This window comes from Macaca nemestrina, unplaced genomic scaffold (assembly GCF_043159975.1).
Source record: "Macaca nemestrina isolate mMacNem1 unplaced genomic scaffold, mMacNem.hap1 Scaffold_46, whole genome shotgun sequence".
Taxonomy (NCBI): Eukaryota; Metazoa; Chordata; class Mammalia; order Primates; family Cercopithecidae; genus Macaca; species Macaca nemestrina.
In genome coordinates, this window is record NW_027257675.1 from 667132 (window position 1) to 694872 (window position 27741).

The 27741-nt window shown below is 49.5% G+C and overlaps 1 long non-coding RNA gene across 1 annotated transcript; it reads right to left on the reverse strand.

Annotated features, from left to right (window-relative positions):
• LOC139361392 (uncharacterized) lies at positions 1–27741 on the reverse strand. Its single transcript, XR_011618959.1, has 3 exons — positions 27551–27741; positions 18901–19618; positions 1–761 (listed from the first exon to the last, which is right to left on the reverse strand). It is a non-coding gene; the product is annotated as an uncharacterized lncRNA (long non-coding RNA).

The window sequence follows — 27741 nt, forward strand, 5'->3', positions numbered from 1 at the left end:
TCACCTTCGCGGCCCCCAGATAAATGGTAAAGGGCTGAGTATTTCTCATCATCTGGCTTCACTAAAACCTCGGATCCACTTCCTAATTGAACCTGTCCTCCCAGTCTTTTTATTAAAGTATGTTTCCAAATGCAGCTGATTGGTTATCTCTAGCCATTCTGTTTGCCTTCAGGCAGGGAAAGAGCAGAATCTACTGTTAACATGTAAAGAATTACTATTTCATGGCCATTCATTTTCTTTTTTAAATAGACATATTGCAAGCCAGTCCTGACCACACAAAGACCACTTGCTGTTTCTGGCTATAACATAAATATTTAATTAAAGGAAAAACTACTTTGAGCCAGTCTTTTATAAGGCATAAATTATACTAGCTTTGTGCTACACTTTTGCAATTTCCCAAATCCATCTGTTACTTATCCCAGAGTTTTTGTCAGCTTGGAAAACTTAGGAGGCATATTCACCTGGGTTTTAGAAATGTTTCCAGGAGGCCGGCCATGGTGGTGCGCTTGTAATCCCAGCACTTTGGGAGGCCGAGGTGGGTGGATCATGCAGTCAGGAGTTCGAGACCATCCTAACCAACATGGTGAAATACTGTCTCTACTAAAAATATAAAAATTAGCCAGGCGTGGTGGCAAGCGCCTGTAGTCCCAGCTACTCAGGAGGCTGAGGCAGAAAAATCACTTGAACCTGGGAGGTGGAGGTTGGAGTGAGCCAAGATTGTGCCATTGCACTCCAACATGGGCAACAGAGTGAGATTCCATCTAAAAAAAAAAAAAAAAAAAGACAAAAGAAATATTTCCAGGAGATGCACGTGCAATCTTTGAGCTTCTATTTCTAGAAGAGAACCATCTAATCAACTGTCACTATAAGAATCTGGATTTGTAGTTAGGCAAGGTGGCATGCACCTGTACTCCCAGCTACTTGGGAGGCTGAGGCAGGAGGATGACTTGAGCCTAGCAGTTCAAGGCTATAGCACACCACGATTGTACCTGCGAGCCTGATGTCTACCTGGTGACTCCTGTCCTGTGCTACCTGGGGCCTGGGGGGCTTCTGCCAAATGGCCAGAGGCATCTGGAGTGAGGGATGAGCATACATGGGCATCACTGGAAAAGAAAGGCGCTCACTCCCACCATTCCTGAAGCAGGAGCCTCGAGATGTGGGATGCAGCACGATTACATCTTGCTCTCTTGAGTATCTCCCACCAAGTGAACAGGCTACGGGGCTGACTCTAGGATGTGGGTTCCTGGTTACCAGAATTCTTTTTTTTTTTTTTTTGAGATAGAGTCTCATTCTGTTGCCCAGGCTGGAGTGCAGTGGCACGATCTCAGCTCACTGCAACCTCCACCTCCTGGGTTCAATCAGTTCTCCTGCCTCAGTCTCCTGAGTAGCTGAGATTACAGGCACGAGGCATGCACCACCACACTCAGCTAGATTTTTTCTAATTTTTAATTTTTTTGTATTTTTAGTAGAGATGGGGGTTTTACCATTTTGATCAGGCTGGTCTCGAACTCCTGACCTCATGATCTGCCCACCTCAGCCTCCCAAAGTGCTGGGATTGCGGGTGTGAGCCTCCAGGCCTGTTTACCAAAATTCTAAGTTCCCTTAGGGTCTGTCGCCAAGGAAGTGAGGTTACTTCTTTAAGGTTCCATCCCCTCAGTTTCCTCCTTCCAGAAGACCTACTTAGGACCCCACTGGGCTGCTGACTGTTCACCCTCCCCACAGGTCAACTCCTTACCTGTACACAGTTATGTCCACCCAGGGCCTCTTGGACACCTGTACCTGATATTCACCATGGGCCTAGGAATCCACTTGGGGCCTGGAATCCTACAGGGGCCTAATGTTACCCTGCAGATTGGGTAGCCTCCTGGGGACCAGGTATCAACCTGGGGACTGTGGTTGACCTGTGGGCTGATGTCCACCTGGGAACTGGGTATTCACCTGGGGCCCTATGTGCATCTGGGGCCGAATGTCCCCCTCAGGATGAATTCCACCTCGGGCCTGTATGTCCACCTGGGACCTGATGTCTGCCTTAGATCTATGTCCCAATAGGGCCTTGCATTCACCGGGGACTTGTATCCAGCTGTGTCCTGATGACCTACTGCATCCTGTTGTTCACCTAAGGTCTGGTGCCTACCTGGGGCCTGGTGATCACCTGGGAACTTGATATCAACCTGGGGCCTGGTTGTCCACTTAAGGCCTGATGTGTGCCTAGGTCCTGAATGTCCATCTGGGGACTGGATGTCCACCTTGGGTCTGATATCCACCTGAAGTTGGGTATCTACCTAAGGCATGGTGTCTACCTGTGGGCTGATGTCCACATGAGTCTGGGTTTCAGCTGGGGCCTGCTGTACATCTGGGACCTTGGTGTCCATCTGAGGCCTGATGTCTACCTGGTGACTGTCATCCTCTTGAGGCCTGATGTCCACCTGGGAATGGTTTATGCATGGAAATGGTTATGTCCACCTGGGGCTGGATGTTGCCCAGGGGCTAGATGTCCACCTGTGGCCCCGTGTTCACCTAGGGCCTAATGCCTACCTGGGGCATGGTGTTCACCTGGGACTGGGGTGTTTACATAGGGCCTGATGTCCCGCTGGTGCCTAGATACCCACCGGGGGCCTTGTGTTAACCTGGGGACTGGTATCCAGCTGGGTCCTAATGACCACCTGGGTTGAATTATCACCTAGAGTGTGGTGTTCACATAGGGCTTAAGTGTCAACCTTGGACCTGGTGTCCACCTGGGACTTGGGTATCAAACCAGGAGTTAGTGTCCAGTTGAGACATCATGTGCACCTGGGGTCTGAGTGTTCGCATGAGGCCAGATGACCACTGGGGGTCTGAATGTCAACCTGGTGTCTGAAATTCACTGGGAGCCTGGGTATCCACCTTGGGCCTGATGTCCACTGGGGGACTGATGTTCACCTTTGATCTCATGTCCACCTGGAAGCTGTGTATTCACCCATGGCCTGAGGGTCACTTGGGGTTGAATGTCCAACTGTGGCCAGATGTGCACCTGGAAGCTGGGCATCCACCTGGAGCCTGATGTTCAGCTGGAGCCTGGAGTTCAACTGAGGCATGATGTCTACCTGAAGCTTGATGTTCATCTGGGTGCTGGATGTTCACCTGGAGCCTGATATCCACCTGAGGCCCGAGGACCCTTCTCGGGCCTAATGTTCACAAGTTGGCCTGGTATTCCTCTGGTGCCTTGGTGTTAACCTATGGCCTAATGTACTCCTGGGTTCTAGCGTCCTCTTGGGGCCTGATGTCTACCAGGATCCTGGTATCCACCTAGGGCCTGATATTCACCTGGGGACTAGGAATCCACTTGATAACTGGTGCCCATCTGTGTCCTGATATTCACCTTGGGACTGGGTAAACACCTGAGACCTGATGTCCACTTAGGGCATAAGTGTGTATTTGGGGTCTAGTGTTCACGTGGGGCCTGATGTCAACCTTGAGCCTAGGTATTCACCAGGGGACTAGTGTCAAGCTGGGGCCAGATGTTCACTTGGGGCCTGGTGTCAACTTGAAGCGTGGTTGTCAACCTAGGACCTGATTTACAGTCCAGTGTCCACCTTGGGCCTGTTTTCTACCTGGGTCCTGTGTGTCCTCATAGACCCTGGTGTCAATTTGGGGCCTGGGTATTTAGCTGGGGCCTGGATATTCATTGGTACATCATGTCTACTGGGGTCTTTGTGTCAATCTGAGCTCTAATGTCCACCTAGGGATTGGGTATCCACCTACGACTTGGCGTTGATGTGGGGCCTGTAACACCAGGTTCCAGATGAACTCAGATGTCCACCTGAGGTGTGATGATGACCTGAGTTATAAGTATTCACATAAGGCCTGGTGTCAACTTGGGACCTAGGGCCTGGGTGTCTACCCAGGGCCTGACTTCCAAGTAGTTCTTGTGTCAACATGGAACCTGATGTACACTTTGGGCCTAGGTTACCTCCTGATGACTAAGGTGCACATGGTTCCTGAGGACCACCTGAGGCCTGGTATTGATTTAGAGCCTAGTATCCACCTGGGGTCCAGGTGTCCACCTGAGACGTGATGTTCACCTGGCATGTAGCAGTTCACCTGGGGCCTGGTTTCCACCTTGAGTGTGTGTATCCAACTGAGTGCTGGTGTCCACCTGGAGTCCAGTGCATACCTGGGGCCTGCTGTACACATGGGGCCTGGTCATCTACCTAGGACCTGATGTTCAGATAAGGACTGGAGTTCTCCTGGCCTGGTGTCCACATGGAGCCTGGGTGTACACCTGGAGCCTGATGCCCCACGTGGATACCTGGGCCCCAGTGGTCATCAGATCCTAGGAAACTTTCAGGCCGCAGGTGCACATAAAGCTCCAAGTGGCCACGTAGGCCACAGGTTGATTCACAGGATCCAGGTGGACACTTGGTGCAAGATGAACACCATGCCCTAGGTGAACACCAAGCCCAAGGTGTCTACCTAGTTTTCAAGCAGACACTAGGCACTAGATTGACACACAGGTACCAGGTGGATATCAGGCCTCAGGTGAACACTAGGCCGCAGGTGGTTGGGTTACATACACCATAGGTGGCCATCAGGTCCCAGGTCTATATCCACTCCCCAGTTGAAAATCAGATTCCAGGTGGATACCTATGTCCTAAGTGAACACCAGGTTCCAAATGAACATCAGACTCCAAGTGAACACACAGGCCCCAGTTCAATACCAGCCTCAGGTAGACATCAGGACCCCAGGCCCAATGTGCATGCCTACTCTCTTGGAATACATCATGTTCAAGGCGAACACCAGACTCCAGGTAGACATATGGTGCCAGGAGGACATCTGGCTGCAGGTGGACATCAGGCCCCAGGTGGATACCCAGTCTACAGGTGTAAATCAGGCCCCACTATTTCATCAGGCCCCAGTTAAACACTTGACTAAAGGTGTGCATCAAGACCCAGGTTGACACCCAGGTTTCAGGGGCACACTGGGCCCAAAGTGTACACCCGTGCCCAGGTGGACATCAGGCCCAAGGTGTACACCAAACCCCAAGTGGACATCAGGCTCCAGGTTGACGCCAGTCTCTAGGTAGATCCTTAAGCTCCAATTGGTCATCAGGCCCAAGGTGGATACCTTGACCCCAGGGGGTCACCAGGTCACAGGCAGGCCCCAGGTGGACACTAGGCCCTAGGTTAACACAAGGTCTGACATGGTTTCAGCCCCCATGTGGACTTCAGTCATAAGGAGCTTACCTAGGCCCTAAGTGGACATCAGGCCCCAGGTTGACACACTGAACCAGGTAGAAGTCAGGCTCTAAGTAGACACCCAGGCCCTAGGTAAATACTTCAGTCCCAAGCCAACATCAGGCCCTATGTGGACACCCAGACTCCAGGCAGACGTCAGGCCCCAGGTGAACACTGAATTCAAGGTGGTTATCAGGCCCCAGGTTGACACATAGGCCTCAGGTAGACAACAGGCACAGGTGAACTTCAGGCTCCATATGAACATCAAGCTCCAGGAAGAAATCTGTGCCCCAATTAAACACCAAGTCTTAGGTAGATATCAGGCCTCAAATGGATGCCCAGGCCCCAGATGGATATAAGGCCTCAGAGAAACACCAGGCCCCAGTTAGACATTAGACACCAGGTGGACACAAAATCCAAAATTGACAAATGGGATCTAATTAAACTAAAGGGCTTCTTTAGATACTGTGAGGCTTGATGTTAATCTGTGGCCAGATGTCCCTCTGATGCTTGATGTCCACCTTAGTCCTGGGTGTCTACTGGAGACCTCATGTCCAACTAGAGCTTAGGAAACCACTGGGAGCTTCTGGTAAACCTGGGGACTGGTATGCAGCTGGGTCCTAATGATTCCCTGGGTCATATTATTCACCTAGGGCCTGGTGTCCACTTGGGGCTTGAATGTCAACCTTAGGTCTTGTGTTCATCTTTGACCTGGTGTCCACCTGGGACTTGGGTATCAACCTGAAGACTTGGTGTCTAGTTAAGGTGTCATGACCACCTGGGGACTGAATGCCAATCTAGGGTCTGATGTAAACCTCTAGTTCAGTATCCGCCTGGGCCTGGTCTTCACCTGGGGTCTGCTGTCTACCTGGGTCTTGCTGTCAACATGGGGTCTGATGTAAACCTCCAGTTCAGTATCCACCTGGGGCGAGATGTCTTCCTCGAGACTTATATTCACTTTTGACCTGATGTCCACCTGGGGACTAGCTATCCATCCATGGTCTGATGTTCAGCTGGGCACAGATGTTCAACTGTGGCCAGAAGTGCACCTGGAGTCTGGAGTCTGGGCTTCCACCTGGAGCCTGATGTTTAGCTGGGGCTAGAGTTTACTTGGAGAATGATGTCCACCTGAAGTTTGATGTTCACCTGGGGCCTGATACCCACCTGGTCCCCAAGTATTCTCATGTGCCTAATGTCTACCAGTTGGCCTGGTATTCATCTGAGGGCTTGGTGTCAACCGGTGGCTTTATGTACACCTGGATTCTGGTGTCCTCCTGGGGCCTTATGCCTACGAGGAATCTGGTGTACCCCTGGGGCCATTGCTTTTGGTGTTTTAAAAATGAAGTCCTTGCCCATGTCTTAAAGCTCCAAAATGATTTTCTTTGACTTCATGTCTCACATCCAGGACATGCTCATGCAAGAGGTGGGTCCCCATGGTCTTAAGCAGCTCTGCCCCTGTGGCTTTGCAGGGCACAACCACCCCTCCTGGCTGATTTCGCAGGCTGGTGTCAAGTGTCTGGCTTTTCCAGGCAAACAGTGCAAGCTGTCAGTGGATCTACCATTCTGGGGTTTGGAGGATGGTGGCCATCTTCTCACAGCTCCACTAGGCAGTGCCCCAGTGGAGACTCTGTGTGGGGGCTTGCATCTCACATTTTCCTTCTATACCACCGTGGCAGAGGTTCTCCATGAGAGATTCATTCCTGCAGCACACCTCTGCATGGACATCCAGCCATTTCTATACATCGTCTGAAATCTAGGAGGAGGTTCCCAGATCTCAGTTCTTGATTTCTGTGCACCTGCAGGCCCAACAACACATGTAAACCACCAAGGCTTGGGGCTTGCACCCTCTGAAGCAAAGGCTTGAATGCTACATTGGCCTCTTTTAGCCATACCTGGGATGCAGGGCACCAAGTCTTTAGACTGCGCAAAGCAGCAAGGTCCTGGGGCAGGCCCATGAAACCATTTGTTCTTCCTAGGTCTCCAGGCATTTGATGGGAGGGGCTGCTGTGAAGACCTCTGACATGCCCTGGAGACATTTTCCCCCATTATATTGGTAATTAACATTTGACTCCTTGTTACTTATGCAAATTTCTGCTTCCAGCTTGAATTTCTCCTCAGAAAATGGGTTTTTCTTTTCTATTGTATCATCAGGCTGGAAATTTTTTCCAAACTTCTATGCTCTGCTTCCCTTTTAAATGTAATTTCCAATTACAAACCATATCTTTTTGAATACATAAAACTGAGTGCCTTTAACAGTACCCAATCCACCATTTGAACACTTTACCGCTTAGAAATTTCTTCCACTAGATGCCTTAAATCAACTCTCTCAAGCCCAAAGTTCCAACAGTCTCTAGGGAAGGGTCAAAATGCTGCCAGCCTCTTTTCTAAAACATAGCAAGAGTCACCTTTATTTCAGTTCCCAACAAGTTCCTGTCAGCATTTTGATCAAAGCCATTGCCATTCAGCAAGTCTCTAGGAAGTTCCAAACATTCCCACCTCTTCCTGTCCTCTTGTGAGCCCTCCAAACTGTTCCAAGCTCTGCCTGTTACCCAGTTCCAAGGACGTTTTTACATTTTTGGGTATCTTTGCAGCAGCACCTCACTCTTGGTACCAATTTACTGTATTAGTCTGTTTTCATGCTGCTAATAAGGACATACCTGAGACTGGGACATTTATAAAGGTAAGAGGTTTAATGCACTCACAGTTCCACATGGCTGGGGAGTCCTCACAATCATGGCTGAAGGTGAATGAGGAGCAAAATCAAATCTTACATGGTGGCAGGCAAGAGAGCTTGTTTAGGGGAAGTGCCCTTTACAAAACCATCAGATCTCGTGAGACCTATTCACTATCACGAACACAGCACAGGAAAGACTCACCCTCGTGATTCAGTTACCTCCCATTGGGTCCTTCCCATGACACATGGAAATTGTGGGAGCTACAATTCAAGATGAGATTTAGGTAGGGTCACAGCCAAACCATATCAGGCCCCACGTGAACGTATGTCCCCAGGTAGACATCTGTCCCAAGGTGGACATCAGGCCACATATATATACCCAAGCCCCAAGGGTACACTTAAGCTCTGGGTGAATGCCCAGGCCATAGGTAAATACAAGGCCCAAGGTGGACATCAGGCCCCAGGTGGACCCCCCACATCTCAAGTACACAACAGGCCTCCCCCCTGCCATCAACATCAGATCCCAGGTGGAAGCCCAGTCCCAGGTGGACACCAGGCACTTGATGAACACTAGGACTCATGTGGTCACCAGGCCACAGCTGGACACCTGTCCCCAGTGAACAGCAGACCCTAGGTGTATACCTCATCTGCAGGTGTGCATCAGGCATTGGGTTGACACACAGGTCCCAGCTGAAATCTGGCCCTCAGCTGAACATCAGATCCCAGGATGTCACCCAGGCCCCAGCTAAACACCAAGTATTAGGTGGACATCAGGCCCCAGGTGGACATCAGGCCTCAGGTGGATATCTAGGCCTTTGGGGAACATCAGGCCCTGGTGGATGCTGAGGCCCCATACAGATACATGGCCCTATGTGGACACCCAGGGTCCAGGTGGACATTAGATTCTGGATGACCTTAGTCACATATGGCTGCATCTACCTAGGGCCAATGACTGGGGCCTAGGTATCCAGCTGGGGCCAGATGTCTATCTGGGGCCTGATGTCCACCTCAGGGCAGGATGTCCACCTGGGCCATTGTGTTCCTCTTGAGCCCAGTGTCCACCTGGAACCTGGGTATCACCCTGTGACCTGTGTGTCCACTTGCAGCCTGATGTGCATCTGGAGCCTGAGTTTCCAGCTAGGACCTAATGACCATCTGGGACCCAGGTACCCCCCTGGGGTATCTGGTTCCAGGTGTACACCAAGGCCATAGGTAGATACCAGGCCCCATGTAAACTCAAGACCATATCTGAATATCAGGTCCCAGGTGACTGCCAGAGCCCCATGAGTACATTAGGCTCTATTAGACACTGGATTCCAGGTGGACATTGGCCCTGAGGTTGACGCACACAGTCCAGGTGGACGAAAGGCCCCATGGGTATACTTGTGCTCCAGATGTACATCAGTCCCCAGGTGAACATAAGACCACAGGCGGACATCAGGTCTCAGGTGTACATCTAGCCCTAGGTAAACCTCAGTTTTAAGTAAATAGCCAGTGGGCACACAGGTGCACAACAGGCCCAAGGTGGACACTGAACTCCAGGTGGGTATCAGGTCCTAGGTTAATAACCATGCACCAGGTGGACAGCAGTTCCCAAGTGAACACCTAGATTCAAGGTTGATATCAGGCCCCAGGTATACACCAGGCCCCAAGTGAACACCAGGCCCTAGGTGAATACCTATGCCCCAAGTGGGCATCAGGTCCCAGGTAAGCACTCAAGTCCCAAGCTGAACATCAGTACCCAGGTGGACACCAGTCAGGAAAGATTCCTAGGACCTCGGTGAACATCAGGCCAACAGTAAAATCCCAGGCCCCAAGTGGATACTAGGCCCCGGGTGTACATCAGGCCCCGAGAGGACATTGGAATCTATGTGCACATCAGGCTGCCAGTTGACCCCACATCTCCAGATGAACACGAGGCCAACTGGTGGATATCAGGTGGCATGAGAAGGACACTTAGGCCCCAGCTGGATACCCAGGCCCCAGTTGCACATCTGGCCACCCAGGCCCCAGGTGGACATCAAGCTTCAGTTTGACATCATGGCCTGGGTTAACCTTAGGCCCCAGCTGAACATCAAGTCCCAAGGGAATACCCAGACCTCAGTTGCACATCTGGCCACAGTTGGCCATCTGGCCTCAGGTGGACATTTGGCTGTGGGTGAATATCCAGTCATCAGGTGGACATTAGGTCAAAGGTGAACATCAGTCCCCAGGCGAACGTCAGGCTCAAGGTTGCCATAAGGTCCCAGGTGGACCCTGAACTTGAGGTCTACATCAGTCTGCAAGTTAACATCCAGGACCAGGTGGGTAGTAACATCCAGGACTAGGTGAATACCAGACCTAGGCGGACATCAGGTCCCAGATAGAAACCAGGACTCAGGTGGATACCTAGGCTCCTGGTGGATATCAGGCCTCAGGTGAACACCAGACCCCAGGTAGACATCAGGCACCATGTGGACACTCAGGCCCCAAGTGGACATCTGTCCCCAGGTGAATATCCATTTATAGGTTTACATCAGGCCACAGTTATATTCCCAAGCCTTAAGCAGACAGCAGGTTCCAGGAGAACCCCAGACCCCAAGAGTACACTCAAGCCCCAAGTGGACACCCAAGACCCTGGGTAGCTACAAGTCCCCAGGTGGACATTAGGCTCCAGATGGATATGAGACCCTAAGTAGATACCTATGCTCTAACTGGACATCAGCCTCAGTTGGATTTCCAGGTCTTAGGTGTACATCAAGCCCGAGTGAACAACATGTCCCAGGGATTTATAAAGCCCCAGCTGGACACCACTCTGCAGGTGGATACCTAATCCCCAGTTAGACGTCAGTTCCCAAGTGGACACCAGGCCTCAAGTGAACAAAAAACCAGCTGTGTACCTAGTTCCCGGGTGGGCATCAGGCTCTAGGCTGACACACAGGCACTAGGCGGATATCAAGCTCCACGTGGATACCTATACCCAAGGTGGATATCAGGTCCCAGGTCTATACTCAGTCCCCATCTGAACATCAGGAGCCAGGTGGATACTCATGCCCTAGGTGAATACCAGGTTCCAGATGAACTTCAGGCCCCAAATGGATACCTAGGCCCCTGATGAACATCGGGTGAACACCCAAGCACCAGATGGACACCTGTGCTGCAGATGGACACCAGGTCCCAAATGCACACCAAGGCCTCAGGTGGATATCAGGCCCCAGGTGGATACTGTGCTCCAGGTGTATATTAACCCCTGTTTGACACCCAGGCCCCAGACGGACACCAGGACACAGGTGAATATAAGGCCCCAGGAGGATGCCAGGCCTTAAGCGCATATTTGCCTCCAGGTGGACACCCAGGCCCCAGGTGAACATCAAGCCTCAGGTAATCATCAGGCCCCAGGTGGACATCAGAATCCAAATGGACATAGGTAAAGACCTATGGTAAAGACCAGGTAAAGACCAGGCCTCAGATGGATACCTAGGTCCAGAGTGGACATCAGGCCTGAGTTAGATGGTGAACTGCAGGTGGAAACCAGGGCCCAACTGAACATCAGGCCCCAGATGTACACACAGACCCCAAATAATGCCAGGCCTAAGGTAGACATCAGGCCCCAGGTGGACCCCAGTTCCCGTGTGGATACCTAGTCTCTTGATGAACATGCCACTCAAGGTGGTCATCTGGCCACAGGTGGACATCAGGCTCCAGGTTTACATCAGGCTTCTGTTGGACACTGGACTGGAGGAGTGCATCAGGACCCAGGGTGACCTCCACGCCCCAGGGGGACATCACATTCCAGTTTGACTCCCAGACCCCAGGTGGACAATATGCCGTAGGTTAATGGCAGGCCTCAAGTGGTTCTCAGGCCCCATATGGACATCAGTCATATGGATCTTATCTAGGACCCAAGTGAACACTCAGCCCTCTGCCTGACACCAAGAACCAAGTGGAAGTCAGGCCCCAAGTGGACACCCAGGTCCTAGGTAAATACCTTGATCCCAAGTCAATGCCAGGCTCTATGTGGAAACCCAGGCCCCAGGTGGGCATCAAGCCCCAGATGAACTGTGAACCCTAGGTGGACATCAGGCATACGTAAACTTCAGGCCACAGCTGAACGTCAGATTTTTGGCAAACGTCCATGCCCCAGGTGGGTATCAAGCTTCAGGTGAACATCAGGCCCCAGGTGGACATCAGGAACCAGGTGAACACTCAGTCCCACGTGGACATCTGTGCCCAGGTACACATCCATCCCAAGGTGGATATCAGGTCACAGATGTACACCGAAGCTCCAGGCAGGCACCAGGCTCCAGGAGAACTCTAGACCCCATAAAGACACTCAGGGCCCACATGATTGCTTAGGCCCTAGGTAAATACAAGGCCCCAGGTGGACATCAGGCTCCAGTGAACACCAGCACCCAGGTGGGTACCTAGTCCTCAGATGTGCACCAGGTTGACACATAGTCCCCAGTTGAACTCTGGGCCCCAGCTGAACATGAGATATCAGGTGGTCACCCAGGCCTCAGATAAACACCAAATCTTAGGTGGTTATCAGGCCCAGGTGGACACCAACCTTCAGATGGACACAGGTCACCAGGTAGATATCAGGCCTCAGGTGGATATCTAGGCCCATGGTGAACATCAGGTCCTAGTGGACACCCAGGCTTCATATGGACATCAGGCCCCATGTGGACACCTAGCCCCAGGTGAACATCACAGTCCAGGTGGACACCAGGCCCTAGATGGACATCAGGCCGCAAGTGGATGTCTAGCTCCAGAGGGACTTTCAGCCCCAAGTAGACATCAGGGCCTGCATGGATAAACCATTTCCAGGAGGACACCAGTCACCAGGTAGACATCAGGCCACAGGTGAACACTGGACTCAGGCTGTATATCAGGCCCCAAGTTGACAACCAGGCCCGAAGTGGACACCAAGGCCCCAGTGGACCACAGGCCCCAGCTGAACACCAGACTCATGTGGACCTCAGGCTGCAGGCAGACACCATACCTACGATAGATACTTAGGCTCTAGGTAGACGTTAGATGGACACCCAGTCCCCGGGTGGTCATCAGGCCCTAGGTAGACATCAGGTTCCAGGCACACATCAGACCTTAAGTGACACCCAGGCCCCAGTGATCACCAGCCTCAGGTGGACATGGAGGCCCAAGGTGGAATTCAGGCTATCCAATCCCCAGTGTAACATTAGGTCCCTGTTGAATCCCAGGCCCCAAGTGGATTCCTAGGTCCCTGGTGAACCCCAGGCACAGATCTACAAGCAGGCCCTGGGTGGATACAACTGTGTAAAGGTAAGGAGTTGACCTGCAGGGAGGGTGAGCAGTCAGCAGCCCAGTGGGGGCCTGAGTAGGTCTTACGGAAGGAAGCGGTTGAGGGGATGGAACCTTAAAAAAGTGACTTCACTTTCTTGATGACAGACCCTAACAGAACTTAGGATTCTGGTAACCAGGTGTTCATATCCTAGAGTCAGCCCTGTAGCCAGCTCACTGACTGGGAGATGCTCAAGAGAGTAAGATGTTCTCTTGCTATATCCCCACATCTCAAGGCTCCTGCTTCAGGAAGGCCCAGAGTGAGAGCCATTTCTGATGATGCTGACGAAGGCTCATCCCTCACCCCAGATGCCTCTGCATATTTGGCAGAAGGCCCAGGTATCACAGGACAGCCCAGGGCAGGCCCTTCCGGGCTGAGGATCACCACTGATATGAATAGGGCTGCATCTGCACATTGTCCTTGACAAGCTGGAGCCTCTGAAGCCCACTGATGTACAGGCACATGGTGAGGTGACCTCCAGTCTGGAAGACTATCTGGGAGTGCTGTTTTGGGGCTAAAATTCCTATAAATTCAGTGAAGTTGTTTTTGTGTTTGGAAATTCCAGTGGAAAGTGAGTGACATTGGAGACCATTCTCCTTTCTCAGCTCCTGCTTCATGTGCAGAAATACAGTTATTTCCAGCACCAGCTGTTGAGTTAGTGCCAGCACCAGGGGAAGACCCCCTTCCAGGGACAGTGGTGGAGCTAGAGGCAGCTCCAGAGACCTCCTGTCCCTGCCTTGGGACTGCCGAAGTCTAGCCCAGTGAGGAGCTGCCTGACTTCATGTCACTTGCTCTAGCCACTGGCCTCAGCCATGTCACTTGCTCTAGCCATGCTCAGCTTTTAGCATGGCTGAAGCTACAGCTGGCAAGGAGGGTTGGGCCAGCACTGCCCCAGCCAGCAGCTCCCACGCTACTCTCAGTCCGGGACACAGTGGGAGCCATGGAGGCAGAGAACAGGGTGTGCAGTCTGGGATCCTATGCCTTACTAGAGAGGGGCTTCTCTCATCTGGCAGAGCCACAGCCCTGCTGCTGAAGAGCCTGCTGCTGCTGCTGCTGGGTGTGTTTGCCTGCTTGAAGGAGTTGCTAGAGAGCAGGAAAAGAAGCCTGCAAGGAGGGGTTCCAGCAGCTCCTCCTGTCCCAGAGGTGGCCTCCTCCAGGCATGGAGGTTTGCTCTCTGCTGGGCATCTGGGCTGTTTGCTGCCTGGGATGGGCTCTTCTTGACAGTCAGGCAAAGGGTGAGGGGGTCAGGGGGTGTCTCCGAAGGAAGCTTCCAAACTCAGCAGCTGCACATCAGGGTCTCCATGCCTCCACCTGCCCAAGGATTTATTCATAGTGTTACAATTTAAAGTTTATACAATGACATTTAAATAAAGTTTGACTTTTTGAAACTTGAATGCCTTCTTTCACTCCCTAATGTTGCAGATGATATTTTTGAGGCGTCCTGGAAACCTCTAACAGTTGTGTGCTTTTGTACTTTTACCTGTTTTGACTCTCCCTCTGGTTTATTGTGGAAAGAGGGATCATGTAGGTTCATTTCTCAGGCAGATAGATCACCTTTTACCATCAAAGATTTAGTATCACAGTTTCTTTCCAAAAATTATGTGTGCAAGTTGCTATGTTGGTATTTTTGCTAATCTGGGGTGAAAACAGAATGCCATAGACTAGGTAGCTAATAAACAACAAATTGACTTCTCACAGTTCTGGAGATGGTAAAATCTCAGGTCAAGTGGTCAGTGGATTCCATGTCTGGTGAGGGCTGGTTTTCTGTTTCATAGACAGCCATGTTTCTACCGTGTCCTCACATGACAGAAGGGATGAGGGATCTCTCTGTGGTCCCTTTGATAGGAGCATGAATCCCATACACGAGGTCTCTGCCTTCATGGCCTAATCACTTCCCAAGGCTCTACCTCCAAACCCCATCACACAGGGAAATGCGCAAAACTATGAAGGAAGGAGAAAGGACAACCTAGTCCAGGTTTTCTGGTGACCCACAGCAAAATATGTCAAAATGGATGCCTGTCCATTGAGGACCACACACTCTCCAGGGTTGGATTGGCTCCAACAGTAGTCTCATAGAGCCATGACTATATTCTACCCTCCGATTCTCCTTCCTATGACAAAAAAAAAAAAAAAAAAAAAAAAAAAAAAAAAACCCACCATTTTTGGATGACATAAACACAAAATAGTAATATAAAGACAGTTGAAATAAACAAGATAACTAAATTTCACCAAGAATGTCAAAAAATGGGTGTCAGGCACTCTCTCTGCAGAGTTCCACACAGGAGATCAATGAGGAACTGTTTGATGGGTCCAACTTCTCCATCTCCCTGTACCAAGAGCAGGTGCGCCACACCACCAACTATGGCCAGCATGGGCCTGATGTCCATCTGGGGCTTAAGAATCCACCTGGGGTCTATACCCACCTTGGGCCTGGTGTTCATCTGGGGCCTCATATCCACCTGGGTCCTGGGTGTCAACTTGGTGCCTGATGTCCACCTGAGGCCTATATATTCACTTGGGCCTATTGTTGACCTGGGACCTAGTGTACATTTGGAGCCTTAAATCCACAAGCGACCTAGGTATCTACCTGGAGACTGCTGTACAGCTGAAGTCAGATGTCCACCTGGATCCTGGTGTTCACCTGGGGTCTGCTATATACCTAGGGCTGCTATATACCTAGGGCCTGATGTCCACTTGGGACCTGGGTATCCTCCTGTGGTCCAATGTCCACCTCTGGACATCTGGGGCCTGGATGTCCACGTAGAGACCTGATATACACCTGGAGGCTACTGTCCACCTGAGCACTGATGCTTACTAGGAAAATGGTGTACACTTGGAACCACGTATCTATTTGGGGCCTGGTGTCCATTGTGGGCCTTGATGTTCATCTGGGACCTAGGTGCCCACTCAGGGATTGATGTTCACCAGGGACGTAAGTATTCTTCTGGGGCCTGATGTCCCTGTAGGACCCTGTGTTCTCCTAAAACCTGGGCCTCCACCTGTGGCCTAATGTCCACTTGGGCCTTGGTGTTCACCTAGGGCCTGAAGTCCATCTGCGCATTGGGTATCCACCTGGGGACTGGTGTTGACCTAGGGACTGATGTCCACCTGGTACTGGGTTTCCATTCAAGTCCTGATGTACATCTGGGGCCAGATTTTCATCTGGGACCTGATGTCCACTTAGACCTGGGTGTCCATCTGGGACCTGATGTTCACCAGGTACTAGGTATTTACTTGGGGCCTGATGTCCACTTGTCCTCAGACTGTGGGCACCTGGAGCTGAGAGACCACTCGGTCATTTTCAGTATCACATGCTGGGCACACCAGGGCACCTGGCACAGGACTAGTGCTAAGGGCAGAATTGCTGAGTGAATCAATAAGAAGGTGTCACACGTCCCTTCTTGCTTCTGGCTACCTCACAATGTGGAGATCATTAAAAAGAACTGGAAGTGCATGACCTCAGCATGACTTTCTCCTGGCTCCAGTGGGCACCAGGGACCCAGGAGGCTGTTCTCTCACCACCCACGTGGCCAGGAGGAGCACCACAGAACACAACAGTCACCTGCATTAGGGGGTCATCAACTTAGTGGCTCTCCAGGGTCCCAGGAGGCAAAGGAGCAGTAACTGCAGGCTCTATGGGCACTAAGAGGGACCTTGGAAGCCTCTCTTGTCCCTTTTTTTCCTCCAGCTCCTGAGGTATGCAGCTCATTCTCAATGCATCCTTACCTCGGCCAGGGCAGCGATTTCCACTAACTTCCAAATGAGGACCTCACGGACCCAATGTGGCCTGCTCTTGTCTCAGGATTTTTGACACAGAGTCCAGTACCTGGAAACATTCTGTCTTATCTGAAATCATCACCCAAGCCCCCAAGCCTCTCTCTGCTCTGAAGGACCCCCCAGGAGTAAAAAGCATTTTCCAAGTGTCTCTGCACACACTCAGTCATTCAGAAAGAACCAAGGCCAACAGATTCTTCTGAGTACATAGAAACCTGTGGTTCCATGCTCCAAATAAATCACATCATAAAAAGGAGAAAATAGGGGCTTAATCCCCTGTACCTACACTATGACAGGTGGGACCATCCGATTCCAGGTACCCACAGAGGTGGACTGCAGGACCCTAATCTTGACCTTCCAAGGCTGTGCTGGGCAGGGGGCCCTGGCCCAGGAAGAACCCTGGGAAGCTTGTGGATCCTCCTGCCCATGCTCTGGGCCCTTTTCTGAGCCTGACTCTAAAACTCAGCAGATTGAACAGGACTTGCTGGTTATACTTTGGTCAAGGGTGTAACCTCCTATATCTCTAATTCCTCACAGAGTTCTTGCCATGTTCTCTCACCTGCCCTGTTCTCAGACCTCCAGAGTCAGAGGTGATAGGCTACTGACTGGTAACTCCATCTGGATGTCTAAGAACATCTCCTACACAGCAGATGGTTACAGAACTCTTGACGTCCACCACCCTCAATCCTATTCCTACCAAAGTCCCCCCATCTCAAGCACCATGGTCTTCGAGATCCTCAAGTCTAAATTTTAGGTTTCATTCATCCCTGGGGGCTATTGTTCCCTTGCTCTGCATTTTCATTTCGTGAATAAGTCCTGCATCTCTCCAGAACATTGTTTTTATTCTTTCCACTTCTCTCTGTGTCCATTAATTTCATGATGTTCCAGGCCACCACTGATTCTCACCTGGATGTCTATAGTGACATCCTCAGTTGTCCTGGCTCCTACTGCCACCTGCCTACAACTCACTCTCCATGCAGCAGGCAAAATGTCAATGTAACATTTACATCTAAGTATGATACTTGCTGCTGAAAACCATCTAAAGGCCTTCCAACGCACATGTGATAAAATCAGAACTTCTGACTCTCGGATGGCAAAGACTAATAGTGTTGCCCATCCAGTATCCATCATTCTGTTATGCCTTCTTATCAGAACACCTTCAGGGCTGGAATCATGAATATGTAATGCTTAGTTCTCAGGTTGGTGCAAAAGAAATTGCAGTTAACATGAAACCCTAATTTAAACTGGCTCAGCTTTCCCATACAACTGAAGTTGAAGAAAATTACATTTGTTTTATCTGAATTCCTTTCTTAGAAAACCAACCACCAGGACTCACAGACAGTATCAAGGAACTGAAACTTTCCAACAGTGCATTGGATGATAAGATGCACCTGCTGCTTGTTGACCAACTCCTCTTACTCACCCCTTCCTGATTCCTATTTTCCTGTATGTAGTTACATTCATTTCCCACTAGATACACCTCTAATTTTAGTTGGGGTGGGAGACTGACTTAAAGCTGATCTCCTATGTCCTGGCTGATGGCATCTGCATTAAAGCCTTTCTTCTCTGGAAACACTCCTTGTCTTAATGATTGGCTTTCAGTGTGGTGAGCAACTTGACTTAGGCCAAACCCGCTGCATTCAGCAACATAATTTCTAATCTTTCTTACAACCAGAAGTCATCAGCTTTGTGATTCTGGGTAATGAAATGGAATCCTACTAGAAAGTTCTTTGAGAATTTTGACTTTCCTGATGCAAGTTTTACCACACACTGGTTGCCCTTTCTTTCATGTTTCCTATCTGGGATACAATTGTGATGGCCAGAGCAACCATAACTATTTTGGAATGGTGACGTAAAATCTATGAGGCTCCAAAAGAATACATCACTGAGCCTTTTCAGCCATTAAAACTATCTACCTCCACCTCGGACTTCCCATTACCTGATAGAATGAACCTCCTTCTATTGATCTCACTGTGTTGAAGATGGAGTTTCCCAAATTTAATTGCAAATTATCCACGTGGCCTATCAGGGCCTGCGTCTTCTGGTCCCCATCCAGTTCTTGGACTCTATTGCCTACATCTTTCTGGTGGTTCAATTCATTCTTTCTCATTTTTGTCTCAAGACTTCCCATAAGTTAACATTCCCATCTCTGTACACAACCATCCTTATTCCATTGCCTTTTCTCACTTGCAATGCTTACATGTACCTTTTTATTAGCTGACTCCTAATGCTGGAATTAAAACTTTATGGGAATAGAAACCTCAACTGAGTTTTTAATTACTGAATATGTGGTGCCTAAAAGAATAGTGGTAGGCACTTGGTAAACATTTGCTGAATGAATGGAAGGAACGGGTCCAACTATCAAGTGCAATTTCTTTAGTGTTCGAATTTTTGAACATACTGTACAGTCATAATGAGGTGTTCTTTTGGAACTTTACAATGGAAAAGATAATGCACATATGAAAATTTGTTACTTGGACTGTTATGGCTGGTGTGTTTTCTCTCTGCAGTCCCATATACAGAAAAAGCAAAGTCATGAACAGAAGACTATTAGGAGAGGATGAAATAAACAGGCCTTGTTGTTGTGCTTTTCTGTTTCCTGTTTGTTTGTTGTTATTTGTTGTTTTCTGTTTATCTCTGATAGTTTGGAGAAATTTCTGAAAGGAAAACAAATAAACTTATTTTTTTCTGATTTAAGACCACATTTTAAAATCTATATCACATCTCTACTTATCTCTTTTTCAAAGTTCAGTTTCATTTGCATTCATTTTCTTCTTAGTTAGAATTTCTAATATGAAAAATCATTTTTAGATTTTAATCTTTAATGATCTATTGTTTCTTAAAGTGGTTTAAAGTCCTTAAATATGTTCTGCTTTTTATTTTACTTATATGTTCTTTCTAGATTATCAGGTAGAAGATTTAGTGCTTTTTCATATTTTTGTTTTTTTCTAAAAATTTATTTGAAATTAGATATACCTCCAATTCCTCTTTTAAATTTATTTTCGGAAACTTTACGTGTCTAAATTTATTAATTTACCTATTGTTTTCTCTTTAACCTCAGGAATACTTAATGATGGGCTTAGTGGTTTCTAAATATATGAAAATTTTTGTTGTTGTTGGCTTTGAGGTTGAGAAACACAATATGATATTGATTATTTAGAATGTATTGATTATTCTCTGTCTAATTTATGAGCTACTTTTGAAAGCATAACAAAATGTATATTCTTTATTTGTTCAATATACATTTGTATAGTTTTAGATAAAGTTTATTGATCATGTTATTTATACCTTTTTCGCTTTTTTAGTTTTGTCCCTTCAACATTACTAACCAGTTTACTAATAGACTAGTTAAAACATATTTTCTATTTCTCCTATACTATGTGTTTAATTTAAAATTTCAAAGTTATACATTTATTCATGTTAAAGATTTACATAGCTTCTTATCAACTGTTCTTTGTAAAGTCATTTTTGATATCCTGTGATTTTCCCTTTAAGTGGTGTTGAAGGGAAATAATAAAGCAACTCAGACAAGGTGATAAGAACCAGAAGACAGATGTAAGTCAATGCGTCAATTTATTTTGAAATTTAACTACACAACAGCAAGAAAAAAAAAGTGTTGTAGATCAGCAACAATAACAGAAAAAAATAACAGAAAGTGAGTCTCAAAAATTTTAAGTTTTCACACACACACATACACACACACACATACACACACCCCCCAATCAAAACAGCTATGGAGCATAGGAAACAACATAAAACAACTAATGTTTAAAATACAGTGATTGTTCATGTAAAGGCAGATAGAAGAATATTTTGAAGCAGAAATCCAAAATTTCATGATAGTTCTAGACAAAAGGAAAATAAAATGCAAAGTGGATACTCATCAGTCTCAGAGAAAAATTGGGAAAAAATTGTGTATCAGAAATTAAGATTAAATTACAGTGTTCCTCAGACAGGGCATGAATTAATTGAAAATATAGTGTTCGAAATAGGGGATAGAAACAAAGCTAAGAGAATAAAACAGAATTAAGAATGTTATCAAAAGAATTAGGAATAGGTGTGGAAGATAAGATATGCAAAGAAAATCTGGCAGAGGTGTAATTGGAGTAACTTATTTCCTTCATTTTTTTTCTTTGAGGAAATATGAAACATTGAAATAGAATTAATTTTAAGACTGTAACAGTCTCATAAACACACACAGGCACACATGTACACACATGCAGACACACACACACACAGACACACACTTTCTTGAGATAAAACAAAATTTGAATTTACATGTTGAGAGGCACCTATCATACACCTGAACGTTTTGGCCCAGAGACAAAATTCAAAAATATATTGTAACAAAAATTAAACCTTAAAAATTATGTGGTGTGTGAATCTTCAAGTGTAAAGACCAAGTCACTTACAAAAAAAAAAAAAAAAAATCAAGTTGATCTTAGATTCAAGCCCCAGATCCACATCAGGCCCCAAGTCAACACCAGTGCCCCAAATGGACCTCATGCCCAGCATGAACAAGCCACAGGGAGACGTCAGTCCCCAGATAGATAGTCCATAGATGAACATCCAGCCCCGGGTAGATACCAGGCCCCAAGTTTACTTCAGGCCCCAGAGGGACACCTAAGCCTCAGGTGGACACCAAACCCCAAGTAAACATAAGGTCCCAGCTGGACATCAGTCCTCAGCTGGACACCAGTCCCCAGGTGAATACTTGGTCCCTAGCCGAACATCAAACCTCAGAAGCACATCAGTTCCCATGTGGACAGAAGGCCCAAGTGGAGATCTAGACCCACGAGAAACATCAGGTCCCTGAGAGACACACAGGCTCAGGTGAGCACCAAGGCCCTTGATGGAAATGAGGCCCCACATAAAAATCCAGGAGCCAGGTTGGTATCACATCCCAGGTGAATTTCGGACACCTGGCAAACGTCAGACCTCACGTGGACACTAGACTCAAGGTGTACATCAGGACCCAGGTTGATCTCCAGGCCCCAGATAAACACCAGGTAATAGGTGGACATCAGGCCACTGGAGGATATGCAGGTGTCAGGTGAATATCTAGCTCTAGGTGGACCCCCCAGGCCTCAGGGAGACATCAGGGACCAAGTAGTCACCCATGCCCCTGAAGAATATCCTGGACACATGCAAACAACAGGCCCCTGAGGCACACTTAGGCCACAAGTAGACATCAGGCCTGAGGTGGACATCAGGCTCTAGGTTGACACCCAGGCCCCAGGTGGACAACAGGCCCCAAGTGAACTCCAGGTCCAGCTGAACATCAGTTCCCAGGTGGTCTCCCAGACTCCAGGTGGAAATCAGGCCCCAAGTGGACATTAAGTCTCAGGTGGATAAAAAGGCCCTTGGTGAACATCAACCCCCAGGTTTACACCCAGGGTCCAGGTGAACACGAGGCTTCAGATGAAAACCAGGCCCAAGGTGGACATAGGCCCCTGACAGACCACGGGTCTCAGGTGTATAGCTAAGCCCCAGGTTGCTACCAGTTTCCAGGAGAATATCCAGGCCTATGAGGACACTCAGACCCCAGGTGGATATAGGCCCCAGATAAACACCAGGCCCCAGGTGGACATCAGGGGTCAAGTGGACACACAGGTTCCAGGTGTATATCAGGCCCCGGGTATATACCATTTTTCTGGCACATAAGGTGTACCTCAGGCTCACAGGTGGACACCCAGGCCCCATATGGACACCAGCCTACAGGTGAGCATCAGGCTCCAGGAGGATACCCAGGCTTTAGGTAGCTATCAAGCCCTAACAGGACACCAGGCCCCAGGTGGGCATCAGGGCCCAATTGGGCATTCAGGTTCTAAGTAGACACCCAAGCCTCAGGTAGCATCAGGGCCAAGGTGGATACTAGACTCTAGGTGGACATCAGGCCCTAGTTGGACACTAGGCCCTAGGTAGACACCTGGGACCCTGGTGACCATCAAGTCCCAGATTAACTCCAGGTGTTAGGTGAACATCTGGTCCCAGTTGGATATCAGGCCCCAGGAGCACGTCCGTCCCCAGGTGGATATCAGCTTTCAAGTTGACATCAGGCCACAAGTGGACATTGGGCTTGAGGTGTACATCAGGCCTTGGGTGGACACCAGGCTTCAGGTGTACACCAGGCTCAGGTGGAAATCAAGGCACAGGTAACACCATGCCCTAGGTGGTTACCTAGGCTTCAGGTGGACATCAGACCCCAGGTGGACACCTGGGCCTCAGGTGGTCATCAGGTCCTAGGCGGAAACTCAGGCCCCAGGTGCACATCACTCTCCAAGTGGACACCCAAGACCCAAGTTGATACCCAGGTTCCAGGTGGGCACTGGGCCCCAGATGAACACCAGGCCCCGGGTGGGGCTCCAGGTGGACATCAAGCCTCAGGTAGATAGTCCTCAGGTGGAAATAAGGGCCCAGTTCGACACCACACCCTGGGTGGATACCTAGGTCTCAGGCGGATGCTTAGTCTCCAGCTGAACATCAGGCTCCAGGTGGACACCCAGGCCCTAGGTGAACACTGGGTCTTAGGTGGACATTAGGCCCCAAGTGGACAACCAGCCTTAACATGGACATCAGGCCCTAGGTAGACAGCAGGTCCAAAGTGCACATGAGGCTCCAGGTGAACACCGGTCCCCAGGGCCACCCTTGTACCCAGGTGAACACCAACACCAATTAAGACATCCACCTCCACTTGGACATCATTCCCCAGGTGTATACCTAGGCCCTATGGGAGCACCAGGCCCCAAGTGAGTATATAGATCCCTGGTGGCCATTAGGCACCAGGTTGACACCCAGGGCTTAGGTGGACATGAGGCCCCAGATGAATGCTAGTCCCCAGATGGATAAATAGTACCCACGTATACATGAGGTCCAAGGTTCATACTTAGTCTTCAGGTGAACACTAGGCCCCAGGCAGACACCAGACCCCAGGTGGATACCAGGCCCTAGGCAGACACCAGTCTGCAGGTAGACAGCAGGCCCCCAAAAGGACATTATGCCCATTATGTCCCAGGTTGACACCTAGGCTCCAGGTGGACACTAGGCTACAGGTAGTTATCTATGCCCCAGGTGGACATCAAGCCTTAGGGGAATTCCTAGTAACCATCTGAACATCAGGCCACAGGTGGATGCCCAGGCTCTTGGTGAATATCAGGTCTCACATGGACATCAGGTCCCAGGTGAACATCAAGCCCCAAGTGGATACCTAGGTTCCTGGTGAACATCAGGACCCAGGTGGCACTCAGGCCCTAGAAGAACACTCAGGCCAAAAGTGGAAATCAGAACATATGTGGACACTCAGGGTCCAGGTGGCTACCAGGTCCCAGGTGAAAACTCCAGGCTCCAAATGAACAACCTGGCTCCAGGTTCCAGGTAGACACTGGAATCCAAATCAGCACCAGGCCCCAGATGGACACCCAGACCTGAGGTGAACATCAGACCCCAGAGGGTCGTCTGGCCCAAGGTGGACATCAACCCGCGGTGGATACCTAGTCCCCAGGTGGATATCAGGCCCCAGTTTGACTTCAGTCCCTGGATAGATACCTAGGCCTCAGGTGCATATCTAGTCTCTAGCTAAACATCAGGCTCCAGGTGGACCCAGGCCCTAGCTGACTGGGGACTAGTGTTCATATGGGGCCACATGTCCATCTGGGCCCTTGGAGTCAACTTGGGGCCTGATGTACATCAGATGCCCAGTGTTCATTTGTAGCCTGATGTCAGCCTGGGAGCTGGTATTCGCTGGAGGCCTGAAATCCTCCTGGTGCCTGATGTCCAACTGGAGATTGGAACTTTGTTTCCACCTGGAGACTGATGTCCACCTGGGACCAGATGTCCAACTGGAGCAAGATGTCCACCTGTAACCTAGAACTTCACCTAAGGCTTGATGTTCCCCAGGGCCTATGCATCTACCTAGGGACTTGTGTCCAGGTGGGACCTGAGGTCCATCTTGGGCCTGAAATTAACCTGGGAGCTGATGTCCACCTGGGGCCTGGGTGTTCTCAGGGACTTGGGTCCATCTGACCCCAGTAAACATCAGCCTGGGGCCTAGTTGTCCATTTAGAGACTGGAGTTTTCACTTAGGCCCTGAAGATCACCTGGTACCCAGGTGTCCACCTGGGACGTCAGGCACTAGGTGTACGCCCGGGCCCCAGGTGAACAGTAGGCCCTAAGAGAACTCCAGACCATATTTAAACATCAAGTCCCAGGTGGATGCCCAGGCTCCATGTATACACCAGGCCCCAAGTATACAGTGGATGCCACCTGAACATCAGCCCCAAAGTTGACACCCATACTACAGGTGGATATCAGGCCCCAGGTGAATACTTATTCTTCAGGTGAACATAGGTCAGAGATGGACATCAGGCCTCAGGTGCACATCTGGCTCCAGGTAAACATCGGGCCTTAGGTGGATACCCAATCCCCAGGCAGACATCAGAGGCCAAGTTGACACAAAAAATTCCCAGGGGTGTCACTTCCCAGTGGACATCCAGGCTCCAGGTAAATACCCCAGCCCCACTATAACCGTAACCACCATACCGAGAAATGGTAGGTCTAAATACCATCATGCTCATTGCACACAAAAGGATGCTTAGCTATTTTATTCAAAACACAACTTCATTTATCACTCTGAGCAGCAATGTGCAGAGAGGAAAAGAAGAACCAGGCCTCAAGGAATCCATCCAAAATCACTTAGATATTATAAGGGACAGAAATCCCCAAATGAAATGTTATAGTTGACTTAGAATAGTCTTTAAAACCCGTTAATTTTCTTGCACGTTTGATCCAAAGCATTATTTCCAGACACTGAACCTAGAAAGAATTATTTAAGACTAGTAGTCTTGTTCCAGTCTGGATCCCACACTGTTGAACATCTGTAGGTACTACACCACATTATACATAGCACTGGCATGACCTGTGTGCATTTAATTTTCTAATACTTGTTCATCTCTGGCATACTTTATGTGTGTGTGTGTATATATATATATACACACACACATACACACACACACACATATATACACACACATAGATATAACATATATGACATACATACACACAAGTACACACACACAAAGTATATAAGGGTAGGATAGTATAATTGTGCAATAACGTTTTTGTGAAAGTGGTGCAAAGTGGATTGCTTTGGTGACCTGCTGGAATGTGCCTCCATTGGCAGAAGTAAGGCTTTCAAAACTAGTCGTTCTCATTTTTCTCTAGCAACTGGGAATATTAATAATTGAAGATGTGTTGGTATAAAAATAATCATAATAATCACAATAAAGTGGTGTTAATAATTATATCACAAGATATAATAGACATTATAGATATTATGAGATATCAAAAAAAGTCATAAAATCTTTGAGATGATTGACACGTTCAATGCGGCCCCTTGTGCCGCCCTGGGGCGCCTCTCTAGCTGGGTTCCTAGCAGTGCTCGCCCTGCTCCACCTACTCATCCCAGGTTCCTGCGCCCCTGGAGTGGTGCCATGGGAGCAAGGTTCTTTGCCGCGGCCCTAGACAAGGACAATGAGGAGGCGGTGCACGTGGAGTCTCCGCGGAAAGGCTGGAATCTGGGCAGGAGAACTCGCGGACCCGCACAACCTCATCTGCAAGCCTTGATCACTGCCCGGTGCCTGCTGCACCCTGCGAGCTCCGCGGTGGTGGAGCAAGGCCGACACTGCAGGCTCTCGGCCCTGCCTGCGGACCCTCTGTCCTTTGTTTTGACGGTGGGACCTACGCTTCAGCTGGCCCACGGTTCCTGAAATTTGCTGAGGATGGGTCGGCGTCTGGGCCTGGGTCGTGGGCCTTGTGCTGCGGCCGCGGCGTCATCAGGGTCGGGTCTCCTCACGGTGCTGCTGGCGATGCAGGATGCAAGGGCTCGGGCTCTGCTTGGTGGCCTATCCCTGCGAACCTCGTCACCTTCCATCGTGGCCACCACGCTGACTGCAGTCAGCCGTGGTCTGCAGACTTTCTGGGAAACCTCCGGCCCAAAGGAGGCATCACTCACATCCACTTGCGACACCGGGGCCCAGCTGTTGGTGAGCCAGTGCTGCCGCTGCCTTTCTTACCCAGGCTAGTGGGGTTCCTGCAACCCAGGGGATAGGGATGAGATTTCAACAGCTCCGGGAGCAAGGCATCTCCTCATGTGGTCGAAGCCTTGGCAATCCCAAAATGGAACCGCCGGGAAAACGGTTGACAAGCGGACACATGAACCAGGCACAGACGCAGAGGGAGGCTCACCAAAGACAGGCCGACATGCAAGACACCATTTTCTGGCGCATCGGGCACATTTCTCCAAACACACAAACACACACACGCAGAAACACACTCCTCAATCAACAGTGAGAGGGCAAGAAACTCACAGAGTGTGAGAGACAGACAGAGAAGCGAAAATGGAAGACACACAAACACATACACACACCGACAGTCCTACAGCAGTTGCGCAGAAACAAACACCCCCAGGCAGGCGCTGAGGCTACGGGGTTCGGCTCTCGAGCAGAACGACCCTCGCTTGAGAGAGCAGCCCACCGGCCCGCAGGCCGACCCGTCTTCGAGATCCCGGGGGCACGACTTTCGGGGAGACTCACCCGAACAGCGTCCGGGCGGGTCTGAGGCTGGGATGCGGCGCTCCTTTCCCCGGACTCCGCCTGTGCTTTCAACATCCTGGGCAGCCCTATGCCACGACTCCTGGCATCCGGAGACGGTCCTGTCGACCCCGTGGAGAGGTCAGGCTGGAGCCTCGGAGCCCCGCCACCCAAGCACTGCCACGGAGGGCTCC